Raw genomic sequence first — 15,572 nt, 5'->3', positions numbered from 1 at the left:
TTGGGTGCCTCTGCCCTGCTCTATCATGCAGTCTCTTGTATTTTAAATTTTTTTTCCCCCAACATGGGCTTCCTTCTATTTTTCTATCACCCCAAGGATTTCTATTAAGGATATGTCTGTTTTATTTTTAAGTGGCTGATAGAACTCATCCATTAGATCATTGAAATTGTTCTGAGGATGCATTAAGCAATTTTTATACATGCTTGAGAACGAGTATAATGCAGGGTAACGAGATGTCAAAAGTCGTGGAAATGAGGGGATCTGAGTATAATCATAGAGACTCTGAAATAGGCTTTGGAATTTTCCGGGGTTTTTTTTGGAGTCCTTTCATTGTTTATGTTTTATTGGTTGTATAGTAATTGATGTGAAAAACCCAAATAGCCACATTTTTCCATTTGGGCCCATGACTCAGAACACCAAAGATCTTTTTGGGGGCATTTTAACCATTTACCGTACCTTTAATGGGGAAAAAAAAAAAAGGCTCAGAAATTCCTTTATTTACTTTTTCACATGTTTTATATTTTCTGGATTTCTTAGTGGCAGCTGTAAAAAGGGCTTTTCATGTGATCATTTCATTCAGTAATTTGTCTAAACTGAGGCCTTTCCCCTTTTTTCGAATGCCTGCCCAGCTGTCACTGTTGCCTGCTAGAGCGATTTTTCTCTATTATGTTGTCACTTTACACTCCCACAGGGTCCAATCCTGCAAGCCTTACATGCATGGAACTCACATTAAAGCCATTGGAAGCTTTAATATGTAAGAATGTGGGTTTGGGGCCCACAGAAAAGGCCTATTTTGAAACCTCAGGCTTGGGAGCATCTATGCCCTTTGTAGTTACAATGCTGGGATTCTGCCCCATCTCCTGCCTTCCTGGATTGTTGATATGGCTGATCGGGTCCATGGTTGAAGGACATCGAGGGCAGATTTGGCACCATCTGAAGTGTAGGCTTTCTCAATGTTGTGTTCTGAGACATCTTCCCTCCACCCTCACTGTACCACTCAGAGTCGGTATCAGAAGCAGGGAAGTGGGGATCCCAAGGGAAATGAGATGCATTCTATCAGATCTAGTGTTTTCTATGTTTTTTTTCTGAGAGGAGAGGGCCTGCCTCTCAGAAAATGGATTCAACACACATGAGGGGAAATAGAATTGTACACACAGCAGGAAAATACCTAGGGTGAGGGGAGAGAAAGCTTGTCAGCATGGAAAAGGTCCAAGAGTTAAATTTTTTCTCCTTTTTTTCTTTTTTGCTTAGGGGGTTTGCTTGCATATGAGATGGTTTTTGGGTATTGGGTTTAATTGATTTCCTGTGAACAAATCAGGACCAAGGAATTCTTGGGCCTGAAATGTTCTATTTTATCTTTAACTTTTATCTTTATCTTAACTCCTTTAAGAATCAAAAGCACCACCTCCACCTGGAAGGCCTTCAGGACTACATGAGACCTCCCTATCTTGGCTTTCCGATGCTTCTCAGAGCATCTATGATTGGGAGGGCAACTTCACTTGACCTACATGTAGTTGTAGGTCTGGAGGTTCAGTGGCCTATGCAAGTATCCGCTGACACAGATTATTATTGGGACAGGAAGGCATTGGTCTGAAAGAGGAGGCAGGGGATCTTCTCAAGAAGGAGATCTCTGAGACAGGAGAAGATTGGCTCTCTCTCTCTGCTTGGCCTGAGAATAGGGCTGGGAGAGCTGGATGCCTGAAGACTTTGTGAAACTCTCAGCACACTCAGAGTCATTACAGGGCTCAGGTGACAGAGGACACAGAACTGGGGACAAAGTTTCTTTCTCTTACCTGCTCACGAGTCTCCATGTAGTTCTGGCACTGAGGGTCCCCATATGGGTACCAGGTAGACCCCTGGAGAAGTGCTGAGCCCAACAGAAACTCACCTAGGGTACTGGACCACAGGGGGCTGGAGAAAAAGAAACTCCTCAGAACTCTTTAGGAACACAGGGGACAGTGAATAGTGTCTGGGTCTCCTTGAAATGACAGAGGGAGGTTTCAAGAACAGATGTGGGCTCAGAGCATGACTCACTGGACATTAATACTCACGTGAAGGTCATATACACCCCCACTCCCTTTAGAGAGAAGGCCATGGGAATGTGACTTTTTTAGAATGAAGGATAGACCTGGATGCTGCCAGTGGGAAGATGTGGGATGGGGGAGAAGCCCAGAAAGACCCTTTTCTCATGTACACATCCCTCTTCACACCCCTGAATCAGGCTGCCTCCCAGGATTGCTGCTGGAATGACACTGTGCTCTTGTCCCTATACACCCTTGTTCGTTTCTAACCACTCTGGATGCTAAGCACCTTCCCAAAGGGAAAAGTCCTCCGTTGTCTTAAATATTTATCCAGGTTTCCAGAGCTATTGACCCTGAACCTCCTGCTCCTGAGGGATCTATGCCAATTTGGTTTGTTTACATGCTGTTTTATTGTAGATGTTTTGCTGTAGTTGGTGCAATGATGCCGTGGGGCTGGTGCTAGAGTGCTTAGGTACACATGTGTCATTTAGATGGTCACAGAATCCTGTTTTGAGACTTCTTAAAATATGAAAAAAAAAAAAAAAAGAATCTTCATAGGGGAAAGAGCATTGATCTTGAAGTCAGAAGACCAAGTCAAATGGCTCTGCCATTTCTAGTTCTATGTTTTGGAGCAAGTTATTCAAACTGAGCATCCATTTCGTCCATCTGCATCCCAAAGTTTGTAGGAGGGTCAAGTATTATACACACCCACACTACAGTGTATAATTTATTGTATGTGTAATCTATGCATATATGTAACATACATATACTATTTATGCATATATGTTAAAAGTTCATCTATACATAAATTCTGGAAAACTCTAAAGCCCTAAATTTCATGTGTATTTGGGATTTTTATTTTTGAGATAACATGGTTCTCACAATTCCTGTTGAGTTCTGCTGAAGCACGTCTTCAATGACGTTCGAATTTTAAACAAGAAGCACTGTGATATAATAGCTCAGTTGTTTTAAATGGACTGTCCCTTCTCCTCTTGGGGAAAATGAAAGTAACAACGGAAAATCATCTAGTATGCACCTCTGTTTCCAACTTCGATTTACTGTGTAGGCACAGGAACAAAGAGAAAGGTAAGTCGATCAGCTGTAAAGGAAACGGTGACCTTCATTCATTTTTACTCTCTTTTTTTTTGTGACTGAGGAACAATAATAATAAATTCTCCTCCCTTGCCTATTTCAAGACAGAGCGATTTTAAGGATGTTTTATGACTTCGGCTTGTCTCAGTCCAGCCTGCTCCACTAGTGATGATGGAATAACCCTTGACGCTATTAGCATAAGTGAACGTTACTTTGTTAACTCTCATGGGGTCCTAATCAGCGCCAATTCTCCCTTTGGCATTGCCTTTTGGAGGGTGCAGCCAGGTGCTCTCCCAGATGTGAAAGGGAGAGAGCCCTGCCTACCCCCCCTCCCCACTACGATGCCAGAACCTTCAGCTGAACACCGGTTCATGCCTGACTGAGAACCACTCGAGTGTTCCTTGAGCCCCGCACACTGCTGCAGCTAATAAAATCTCTCCCTCCCCTAGTCCTGTGCTACGAAAACAGACACAACTGTTGGTGGGGAGAGCCTGTCTGTGGCCGGGGATGTGAAGACTCTGGCAATTGTGTTTCCTGGTATCTCTGCCAAGAGAGAGCAGGTCCTGCAGCCTGGGGCTTATCACCAGAGACAAACCTTCAGGACACATGTTTAGGGGTTCAGTTCTCCTTTTCTATGGAGTGTGTGTGTGTGTGTGTGTGTATGGTGGGGGGGTCCTTGAACTGTACAGATTAACTCTTTCCTGGGCAGGGAGTGGGCTAGTGAACCAGTGTGTTTACCAGCATGAGTTTGTGGGTGGGGAGAGAAAGAAGGGAAACAAAGTCTTGAGATGCTAAACTGCTGAGAGATGAAAAGCTACCCTGGGTTCATAATTCGCTTTACAGAGGACACCCGTGGGGTGGAAAGCAGCATCTGGGAGTAGGAAGACCTGAGATTCAATCCGAACTGGACTGTCCCTTGGATGTACTTAACCCTCCTATGTCTCGGAGTTTTGATCTGTAGAATGGAAAACACCGCTTCTCCTGCAACCCTTCCACGGTTGAAGCTTCCAATGACAACTTGCCTTTGTACTGAATTGCTTCAAAGCTTATAAAATGCACTTAAAAATAATAAGGTGAGCTATGATATCTCCCAAAGCATGGCCCCTGAGTCAGAATTAACCAGGAAGCTCCTTGACAGTCTCCAAGCTTGGACACATGAAAGTTCCCCATTCTGGGAATTGACATTGGTTCATGAGACATTCTAGGGCCGATTGCAGTGAGAGCTCAGTTGTTCCCATAGCACTACCCTAAAGAGACTGCCTTGGAGTTCTTGTCCTTCCTAAGTTTTGGGGTTCCATCTTTCTTCAGTTCTGTAAGTCTCTTAGTATTCTCCAACTAAATTCCCTTTCTGGCTTAAGGTAACCTCAGATTCCAACAGATGGAATTTCCAAGATTTCTCAGGAAGGTTCTCCTCTGAGGACCTTGGGATTGGCCTGCATGGCAGAAGTTTTCCTTGTCACCCAGCATTTGTTCTTACTCTGGGCTTAATAAGAACGATGGCTCCCACTTTGAGCAAAAGAGGAGACACTGTGGAGGTCTCTGGGGAAGTCATTAGCATTAGGGTGTTACCTTTCTGTAACATTTAGAAAACAGTCATACAATGAATGATTCAGTGGCCTTGGAACTTCTTGGAACTTCTTGACTGGCAGGACAAAGAAGTGGTTGAGTTCAAAGGCTCTGGAACCAGTTTACCTGGCTTCACATCCTGGCTCTGCTGCTGGCTAGCTCTGTACCCTCTGAGGCTACTGTGTCTCAGTTTCCCCATCTGTGAAATGGAGACAAATGTCATACCATCTCAGAGGCTGTTATGAAGCTTAATAAGCTGGGACACATTTTATGCTCCCAATGGTGCTTGGCACACGGGGAGTGTTCAGGAGCTGTAAGCTAATATTATTCTTATCCCAGTGCTGATAACAATTCTATTATCACCAAGGGAGCAAACCCTTGGGGGAAAACTTAGAGTGTGTTGACAGGAAAATAAAAGCATTTTTAAAAACCGAAGAATGAAAAGAAGGAACCATTGTTTGCTGGTGTCTGGAGAGATGTGCTAATATCAGAGTTCTCTTCGCTGGAGGGAAGATTTCTTCACAATGCTGACTCCAGACTGGACCGTTCCATCAAACAGCGGCGAGGTTTCTAGCCATGCTTTCCCTAGCTGTTGGGGAAGCAGCTATAATGGAGCTATTAGGCTGAGCACAGAGTCTACATCATGCAAGTCTGGCTTATCTGGGGTCCACAGAGCAAGCCTTAAGCATACGTGACTCTCGTGTTTCTAAGAGAAATGGAGCAATGCTCAGGGCTTCAGGACACCTTGGAGGGCATGTGGATTTATGACAAGTGGCATGTGTGCTCCACAACATCTATGTAAAACATGTCTACTTGCCCAACAATGACAAACTGCTCACCTTGGCAAAATAGGCATGATATTCATTTGGAGGCTTGCTTCTAAGAAAGATAAATCCCGCTGTCATTGCACAAAGAGATAAGAAAGACCGATGACAGTTTTTCATTGATAAAAGATTCTGTCTGTATTCTAAAAGAATTTACTTTCTTCCCCGCCACTGATACCCGCATGAGTTAAGGCAGAGATACACTATCTTTCATGTTTTTGTCAGAATGTGTTATTACTACGGGTGGCGGTGACTCCATTGCTTCATTTAGTGATCTGACTCCAGTGTGATGTTGCCTGCCCATGAGTGGCAGGATCCAAATGAAGTACACGCTCCAGAATTAAGAAGCAAGCCTGGAATCATCTGTGGCTGGAAGGGCCACTAAAAAAGGTGAACCAGAAATGGGAGAGGTTAGTGGCTTGTGAATCTTCCTGGAAATTAATCTTCCCTAGGAGAAGTTTTTAAAATTTGTTGCTGACCAGGGTGTTTCTGAAAAATCTCGCTGGGAAGACACTCTTGCACAATAATTAAGATAAGATAAACAGTAATCTAATTAATTGGTGCACGCGGAGAGGCTGGAACGAAGTTGAAAGAAGAGAATGAGAGAGTCACCATTTGTTCACATCCTGTCTACAGAGTATGGGCAGAGAGGGAAGTTGCGTTCCTCTTGATAGGTCTAAATCTGGGTGAGCAGGCACAGTCCTTACAGATAACCTGAAGCAGTATAAGAGCCAGGGTTTGCATGTCCTAGGGACTTCGGCAGAGCATTAACTTTAAATCCTTACAATAACCTTATGGTGCACATACTACTTTAAAAGAAAACATATTTTATTGAGGTAATATGGACAAGGCATAAAATCGGCTGTTTTAAACTCAACAACTCAACAGCATTTAGTATAGTGACAATGTTGTATCCCTACTGTTCTATCTCGTTTTCAAATATTTTCATCACCCCAAAAGGAAACTTGGGTACCACTTTGAAATCCATGTTGCTGCAGATGAGGACAGTCAGGCAAAGGGAGCTTATGTAACTTGCCTTCGGTCAGATGGACAATCATGGCACGTCTGGGATAAGGACACACTTGGGGTGCAGGATCCATGCTCTTGGCTGTCACTCTGCCGTGTCTAGGACTCATAAGTGTTAACCACTCGTGAAGTGACTTGGCCAAAGCTGGATAACTATCAAGTGGTGTAGCCCAGGCTGTTCAGTTCCCAAAGCTTCTGCTTTTTCTGCTGAGATAAAACTTCCATTGAGCTTATCAATCAAGTTCCACAGATAGCTGCCATATGGACACACCGAGTCAACATTCAGAGCCTGCTCACCCTACAGACTCAGCATGCTGAGGGTCAAACCCTGAGTCTTCCTAAGCAACACCTACCATCCCCCACAAGGTGTGGACACCCATTGAGGTCACACTTGAAATGGCCCGCTCCACTAAACATCTTAATTGCAACATTGATCTATCTGGAGTAGAAAGTATGTTTTGCTACTCTGCAGTAAAATGGCCATTTGGCAGAGAAATGAATCTCCCATCCAAGACTCATAATTCTTTTACTCTGTGGCCTACCAAAATATTTGGGTAATCACTCTAGCAAGTGCCATCCGATCTGGGGCGTCCCTACTCACAGCGGTTTTTCCGTAGCTGCGTATGCTCCACATGCATATAGTTAGATTTACAGTCCTTGGCCCTGGAAGCTGAAATGTGTGCTGCCCTCATAAGAATAGAGTTCGGTGCGCCTCGGACTCAGAATAGATTTGATTGCCTTTCCTTTCTTTCGCCATGTCAACACTCTGCAACAGCGCAGAATTCTGTATGCTCTTGCAACGTGAGTTGGGGCTCAAGAATTAGGCAGATCAAGGAGCCGTGAAAAGTAGCAGGCAGGACCAGTTAGGAGAGGGGGAACACACCCACTACGGGACAGAGATGAAAGCCATTTCTGACTGACATGGGCCGCGTTGCGGGGAGGCTGTTCGTAGAGACCTGGCAGCCTACTTAAAGCTCACCAAGACCTGAAGGGAACATCGCAAGTGGGACTCGACTGGAAAGCGTCAGGTTAGTGGAAGACGAGGATGTTTCTGACATCTGGGGCCTATGGGACAGTTGCATGGAAGCCTTGCCTCTTTGGGACCTCGGGCCATGTGCGTGGACTATATGCTGCCCACGTGACAGGGAAAAGGTGGTCTGGGGTTTGAAGGGCATGCACTCAGTGTGTTAAGAATAAACATGATGTATGTTCTGCAGGGAGATGCCACAATCAATCAGCAGCAAGGAACGTGCTTGGAGTAGTTTCGCTTTTATTGGTGGTCATGGATCTGCACTGTGCCACCCAACACCAGCCTGACAAAGAGAAGCCATAGAGGTTTTGGATTCAGGCACATCCTGGTTTGAGTACCAGCCATGTCACTTGTGTCACTAGATCACAGCCATCCTGAATCTGGTCTCAATTTCCTCATGTGTATCTTGGGGCTAATAATACTGATAATGACTTTGTTTTAGAAACTGATGCATAGAATACCTGCAAAGTACCCCATATGTAGTAGGTACCCAACATGTGTCATTGAGACCTATGCATGTGAGAAAGTGGAGACTCCTTAACTGTGAGCTGAGCAAATTAATTGGGCTGTATATTGAACATTAGTCTTAGCCTTCACAGCCTTCTGCTCTAACCAAATAAACCAGGCATATACTTACTGATGAGGCGGTTTTTTTTTTTTTTTTTTTAAGATTTATTTATTTATTTGATAAAATGCATGGCAGGAGCGGAGGGAGAGGGAGGGAGAGACTCTCAAGCAGACTCCATGCTGAGTGAGGAGCCCCATGCAGGGCTCGATCTCATAACCCTGAGATCATGACCTGACCCAAAACCAAGAGGCAGACACTCAATGGACTGAGCCATGCAGATGCCCCAGCGCTGGGTTTATATAAACTTTTGGTTCAAAGATGTGAATTAACATCAACGTTTTATTTTGGTGGCAATTAGCAACTCCTCACCCACTTTGTGTAAATCCAATTTGCATTTGCCATTTTGTGACAGGGCTGGCATCGCAAAGCTTAATTTTGGCAGGTAACTGTTGCAGTCGCCCAGTGGAGCTGCAATTTAGTAATGAAAAGTGTTTCATTTTAACTATGAAATTTAACACAAAGAATACAGCTGCTCAACCGGGCAGTGACAGTGTATGTTAATTTGATTTATACACACGCAGTGTACCATGCCTAATTTTGAATGCTGGAAGACTCCGGCACGGCTGATACTAGCTTTGTAAAGGAGACTACCATTCTGGGCCGACTTTATGTGTGTCAGTTGCCCTTCTTAGAGCAAATAAATCTGCAAGAACCAGCCCGTGCTAGAGAAACAAGAGAGAATATTCCCTTGCATGGCATGGATGAAGACTGGGCTTTTCTGGAGGTATCCATCAAGGTGTCTCTTCCTGTGTCTGATCTGTTGGCAGGTCCAGGGTGTTGCTGTCAAATAAACAGAAGCTGTGGAGTAGGAACTGGGTGAGGGCTCCCATTTTGCTCACGGCATGCTCTGTTTGGAGAGCCCACCTCAGTTACCTGTGAGGACAAAAGAGAGAGAGGTGCCCCCTGCTCCCAGGCTAACTGGAGTCTTTGAGAGCAAACGCTTATGTCAGCTGAGACCCATGTGAAATGTATTTGGAAATAAAAGCATATGAGTGGGGTGTGTGTATTGTAGAGTGTGTGTTGTGTTATATTAGAGTATGCATTGTGTGATAAGTGTGTGTTGTGTTGTATAACAGTGTATCTTGTGTGATGGGTGTGTGTGTTGTACAGTGTGTGTTGTGTGTATTACAGTGTGCCTTGTGTGATGGGTGTGTGGTGTGTGTGTGGCCTATCTGTGGAGTGTGTATGTATGGTATATGTGGCATGCGTGTGTCATGTGTGCACAGTGTGTGGTATGTGTTCATGTGTGTGTGTATGGGGGCCCAGTTGTCACACTTGCTTTGGCCCAACACTGAGCAGTGACCTTGGCCCACCACAGACATGTCACTACACGACCAGACCATTCTCCTTCCTCACCTTCCTACATCGCTGTGAAACCGGTCTATCAACACATAGAAGTGTACAAAGTGAACATTGAAAGTCGCCCGTAATCCTGCACCCCCGTGGTTACAGCTGTTGCTCCTGTGAGATCTGTGTTTCGGGGGTTTATCCATGTGAACAGTAAGCATATTCACCATCATTGGTGGGTGTCACATGTCATGATAACTCTCCATAGTGCCACTTAGTCTTCCTAATGATCATGCTTCGTGGCTCTATGATATTATGCCCAATGCTGTGCCAACACTTAGTTCTACTTTAGTGGTTCCATCTGGGGGGCTTTCAAGCTTTCAATATGGTAACACCACTATCCAGAATGTTCTCCCTTCCGTCAGGCCTGGACCTCTTGCTGCCTTCAAATTCACACTGACCGCTGTGACTGGAGGCTTTGCAGGGATGAGGGACACTCAGGACCCGAGGCACATCCTCACCAGCCCTCTGGGGAGGCCTGGGGTGGAGGGCAACAGATTGGGTCCCCAGTGAGATTCGCTACCGGCCACCTTCTTGGGCACCTCCACGAAAGCAGACTGCCATGCCCGTTCGCCCTTTTGTTTCCCTTCCTTTCCCTTAATCGCTGATTCCCAGAGGGGTTAGGGCTTGCTGAAACAATTTATTTTTCAGGACTTCCGGCAAGAGCAAATTTCCTAAAGGAATTGTTGCATGATTTGTGTTGGAGGCCTGGGCTGCCTTTGGATTCATGGTTCTCAGGAATTCCTGCAGGCTTCCACAGCGCTGGAAACTTGCTGCCTCCCAGCCCCCATCACGCTGTCCTTTGTTGGGTCTACACATGTGTGCTGTATTTTCCTTGAGCCGTCCGGTTGTGTCCACAGTCCCTCCTTATGAAGCCTCTCTTCCATGTCACTCCTTTGAGTACTCATGTCTCCCACAATCCCTCAACCTGCCCCCGTTGCGACCCTGAGCCCACACCTTCTCATGCACACATTTCCTACCTTCTTAATCCAAGGTCATTGACCCCTGAACTCATCTAGCTGTATGGGATTAATTTATTTCACCGTGTGGAAATGACCTGTGGCGGAGCAGGGCAATGGATGCTGGAGCAGTAGAAAAGCTCAGGGAGGGAGGGGACCATGGAAGAAATGTCTTTCCAGCACTTCCCATGTCTTGCCACACACTCCTTTAACACCAGAATCAGGAGGTGTTACCCTGACAAGGGAGAGTTGACCTTCCCCATTCCTCTGAGCTGATCTAGCTCTCTCTCCTTCCCACTGGCCCAGGAAGTATTTTTATCCTCTGCATCTTTCTCTACCTTCTCTTCTCTCCAGTTGATCTTTTCCAAGACCCAGTGACCCTTCCTTTAGGAAACATTGCTCTTGGGACAGAGTATAGCAGGAGTCTACCTTACTACCTTATCAGACTGACTGACGATGAAGTTAAGGGGCTTTGTCACTTCCCCTGGGCCGACAGTGCAGCGGCTAAAGGTTGGCTGGTCACATGGAGGAGGTTTAAATCCTTACTTGGCAACTCACTAGTTGTTTGGGTTCACGTTTCTGAACCTTAGTTTTCTCATCTGTAAAATGGGAATAACACCTATCTCAGATGACATGAGAAATGTGAAATATTTGGCAAAGTTCCTCAGTCATAACTGCCATTTATTGGTAAGGATTATTACTTGAAACTTAGCTCTATTTGGAGGGAATAAAATATTTCAAGGAATTTCAAGCTCCAGTGGAAGATTCTGAAGAGTGTGTGTGTGTAGATGTACATTAATGAATGCACACCTAGGCAGTTATTTGGTGGTGGGGGGGAATTGAAGAATCTCTGAAACATATAAGGGAAAGAGTCTTCTCTTAGTATTAACCTCATCCTTCATGGATGCCCATTCTCTTTGTCTTCTTTTCATCTTTAACCAGCTGGTTGTATGTTTCTTCCAAGCCTGATGCTTTCCGTGACCATACCTCTTGCTTTGTAAGTTTCCATGTTCCTTCTTTGAAATGTCCACTTCTGTCTGCCTTCCAGGCAGAGCACTGGTAGGCCATCGACCTCTAGGGAAAGCAGAGTGCAGGGCCCTGTACAGTGAACAAGGATAAAGTTGCTGGCAGGGCAAGAGCCTTTTGGAGAAAGAAGTCTTTTGGAAGGCAATTTCCTAATAACTACAGAAATTAAAGATATATTTGTCTAATTATTCCAGCTCTAGGAATCCATCCCAAGGAGATTTATACAATAGGTATCAAGAGGCATATTTAAAAATTCCACGGCAGCATTATTTTTTGCCAAGGTAGAAACTGGATAACACTTAAATGTTTACCAATATCAAATACTCTGTAGCCAGGAAGAAGAATGAGGTTGATTCACAGAAATCTCAAAGAGATGATGACATAAAAAGAAGAGGAGGGAAAAAAGCTGAGACGTATGTGGGTATGTTCCTTAGTGTAGAAAAAGGACAGATGCATACCACACGGTTGGTAGCTGTGTCAGCCAGTGAATCAGGGAAGCAGAAACACGGAGAATCACAGAATAAGGACATTTACTATAGGGGTTGCTCTTTATACAACTGGGGGAAGGAGCTGAGCAGGAAAGGGTCTATGAGGGGAGTTGAAGGTTCTGGAAACTAGCACATCCAGCATCAGGGGCAGGGACAGTGGGAGGTTGTTGACTGTTCCTGCCAAGCTGTCATTGAGATTGCAGTGAGGCCCCAGGAGGTTACCTGGAGTTCCTGCTGCTTAGCAGGTGGCTGTGGGGAAGACGAGCTGCAAATGGAGAGGAGAGCAGTGATGAGGTCATTGCCTTCGACCAACAGGACCTTCAGAGCTTGATGCTGCTGCCTCAGTTTGGTTTTGCAGATCTTACTTGACCTCACCTTCAGCCAACAACAACCCAGAACCATATAGGGAAGGGATTCTAGGATTTGGTGTTCTAAGAGTAACCAAGCAGACAGCAGAATACTCCAGAACAACTGTGTTTGCCTCTGGTGAAGGGAGCTGGAGCTAGGAGATCAGAGGCTACTTGTAGGCTCTGCTATATATGCAAGCATATTCTCCTGAGTCTTTTCCAACAAAAAATGTCCATGTGGTATGCTGCTTGTGTATGAAAATCAAAGAAAACAAACAAACAATAAGGAAACCAGATGATCTTAAGTTTTTTATTTTGCGAACCCTTAACAGTCTTCCACATGTCCTTCTATATAATTCCTTCCTGCTGTCTTCATGAAATTCTTTTTTATTTCCGCACGAAGTTGTCAATGATTTCACTCATTAAAAGAGAAGCTGAAAAGTTGCATGTATGTGCGAGTGCTGGTGCGTGCCTGTTCACACGCATGTGCATGTATATATTAGCATGTGTGTTTTGGGTTTGTGTGAACCTCCGGTCTGATCTACTCCTGGCCCCTTTCCCTCTAATGATGGGCTTTTGACCTATGCCAAAGACACCCAGGAGACAGGAGGGCCCGAAGGGGGGGCCTCAGTGAGATGAAAGCTCCCTGGGAGATGAACCTCATACACCACACAGGGGGCTTTTGTTCCATTAATTTTTATTGGGAGAGGCATATCCCCTGCTGCTTTAGACTGCCTCTCCCTGGGGCACGCAGCAAACTGTGCTCTTGCAAGTGCTGCTTGTACAGATAATTCGGGAAAGAAGAGGCAAGGTTAATATCATGGCATCTGGCACGGACACCATTGTTCAAGACCCTTGGCTTGCTCCTTTAGGGTTCTAGGGTGGTGGGGAGAAATTCAGGGACCATGGAGCAAGCTGGCACCCCATTAGTGAGAGGCACAGTCTCTCTTCAGATCCCGTATGGGTAGAAGTGAGTAGGAGTGCGTGGGCTCACATCGTCGGGGGAACTTGGTGTCATGGCTTCTTGTTCTCTTTGAGCCAGACCCCTTCAGCTCAGGCTGAGCATCTGCCAAAGAACAAAGGAAACCACCTGAGGTGAATGTTCCTCTTTCTTGGCATTCTTTCTTAGTGGGTCACCAGGTGTCTAATTATAGAAGTGTCAATGGTTTTCTGGTGGGGCAGGGGGGTGTCGGCAGAAAGAGCATCTGAGATGCCTGAGCAATGTGGATATAAACAAAGAGCTAGGACATGGACCACTTGAGCGCTCACTCCTTCTAAACTAGTCTTTACTAGTCAAGAATTTGGTTAAACTCTCTCAGAGCCCTTTGTCTCTCTCTCCTTATAGCGTACCCCCTTGGTGGTTTGCCAGCTCCTGGAGCAGGGACGAGTTGCTGGCTATGGATTCCCAGTGCCTCACTACAGTGGCTGGCTTGGAGTTTAATTCCCTCCATGACCACAAATGCCTCAGCTCAGCCCTCCACACATTCTGAGTTCATTTCCTACTTCTTGCTTACTTGCTTGCTCTACTTCTGTCATGATGGTTTCTTGATGCTTGAATGCATGGGGGCATACTCCAGCCCACAGGCTGTTGAATTGGCTGTTCCATTGACTGTTCCCTGCATCTGGGATGCTCTCTTTGATAGCCCCATAGGTGAATCCTTCCATGTCTCACCTCTCAGCCAGGCTGCCCCCACCCTGAATACATTGACACCATGCCTTTTACTTGCCTCTCCTCTGAAGCTTTAATCCCCCTGTCCTTTAATCCCCCCCCCCCCTTTAAAAGGGCTGTCCTCCACCTATAGGCTGTTCTTTGGAGCCACATGGAGGTTCCAGCCAGAGTGGCTGGGGTGAGGAGGAGAGCCTCCTCACAAGATGCCTGGCCGACCTTGTACTGTGGGTTCACGCAAGGGCAGACTATCAGCTGAGGCTTTCAATATCTAGATGGAGGATTTCAGAACAGAGCAGGTGGAATTTTTCATAGGGGTTTTGCTATTTTAAAAAATTGCATAAATTGATTAGCTTCTAACATACCTTGCAGTTTATTTTTTTAATTTAATTTTTTTGCTTATTGTTTATATCCTCACTTCCATTTAAAAATAGGCCTTTTGAGGGCAGGGATCCCGGTCTATTTTGTTCAGTAAAAATATATATCAAGTTTTAAAGAAATATTTGTTGCTATAGTTGGAATTGATGGACAATCTTTTGCAAAAAATTGCTTGGAGATATCTCCTATTTTTGGTGAAATTAAACAGAAAAGACCACTGGTCGAGTTAGCACTAAAATGAAAGGAGACTATTTTTCAGCATTTCCTCAAACTTGTGCAGTGGAGTATGTTAATGCAGAGATGGGATATGTAACCAGCACAGTCATCTTCACAGATAACAATAAGTGTTGGATTTCTCACCATTGCAGAGGGCTCTTCAGATGTCACATGACTTTTATTTGAGGTAGAGAGTATTAATTCCATTTTGCAGATGGGTAAACAGCCTCAGATAGCTTAAGTGACGTCTCACAGCTGGTAAATAATGTCATGAAGGTCTAGACTGGGTATTGTGAATGCTAGCCCCTGTCCTTTAACACCCGCCCCCCCCCCCCCCCCCCCCGCCTTTAAAAGGGCTGTCCTCCACCTATAGGCTGTTCTTTGGAACCACATGGAGGTTCCAGCCAGAGTGGCTGGGGTGAGGAGGAGAGCCTGGAGGCACAAAGTCGACCTTGTACTGTGGGTTCACCCAAGGGCAGACTATCAGCCGAGGCTTTCAATATCTAGATGCAGGATTTCAGAACAGAGCAGGTGGAGTTTTTCATAGGGGTTTTGCTATTTTAAAAAATTGCATAAACAATATAATTCATGCAGGGAGTGTTGACTAAAGCATCTCTGTAGAGGGTGGGCAATGTTGTCTTCAACCAGTTTGACTGTTTGGGATCTTTTGAGGGAAACATTCTTTGAGTGGTGGCTCTTAATGGGGGCAATTTCAGAGACATTAGGGAATATCCAGAAACATTTTTATTTTTCATAGCTGTTGAGGGGGTATTATTGGCATCTTGTGGGTAGAGGCCAGGCATGATGCTGAACACTCCACAAGTCACAGGGCAGGTCGACCATGGGGAATCATCCAGCTGAAATGTCCATGGGGCCCAGGTTGAGAAACCTTGCTTGCTTTTCTGAATTTCTGATTCTTTTTCCCAAGAGGGTGTGGCATCAGGGCTGGAAATCTCTC

At 45.3% G+C, this 15,572-nt stretch overlaps 1 long non-coding RNA gene across 1 annotated transcript in view; it reads left to right on the top strand.

Annotated features, from left to right (window-relative positions):
• LOC309843482 overlaps positions 1-9,140 on the top strand; it is a 42,604-nt gene extending 33,464 nt beyond the window's left edge. The window contains exon 4 of the long non-coding RNA XR_014300154.1: positions 8,955-9,140. This is a non-coding gene — a long non-coding RNA (uncharacterized lncRNA). The remainder of the gene's footprint in view (positions 1-8,954) is intronic.
• The last annotated feature ends 6,432 nt before the right edge of the window (positions 9,141-15,572 follow it).

This window comes from Mustela nivalis (genome assembly GCF_964662115.1).
Source record: "Mustela nivalis genome assembly, chromosome: 11".
Classification (NCBI taxonomy): domain Eukaryota; kingdom Metazoa; phylum Chordata; class Mammalia; order Carnivora; family Mustelidae; genus Mustela; species Mustela nivalis.
Note: the sequence above shows the minus strand (reverse complement) of the source record. Positions and strands in the feature narration are given on the sequence as shown.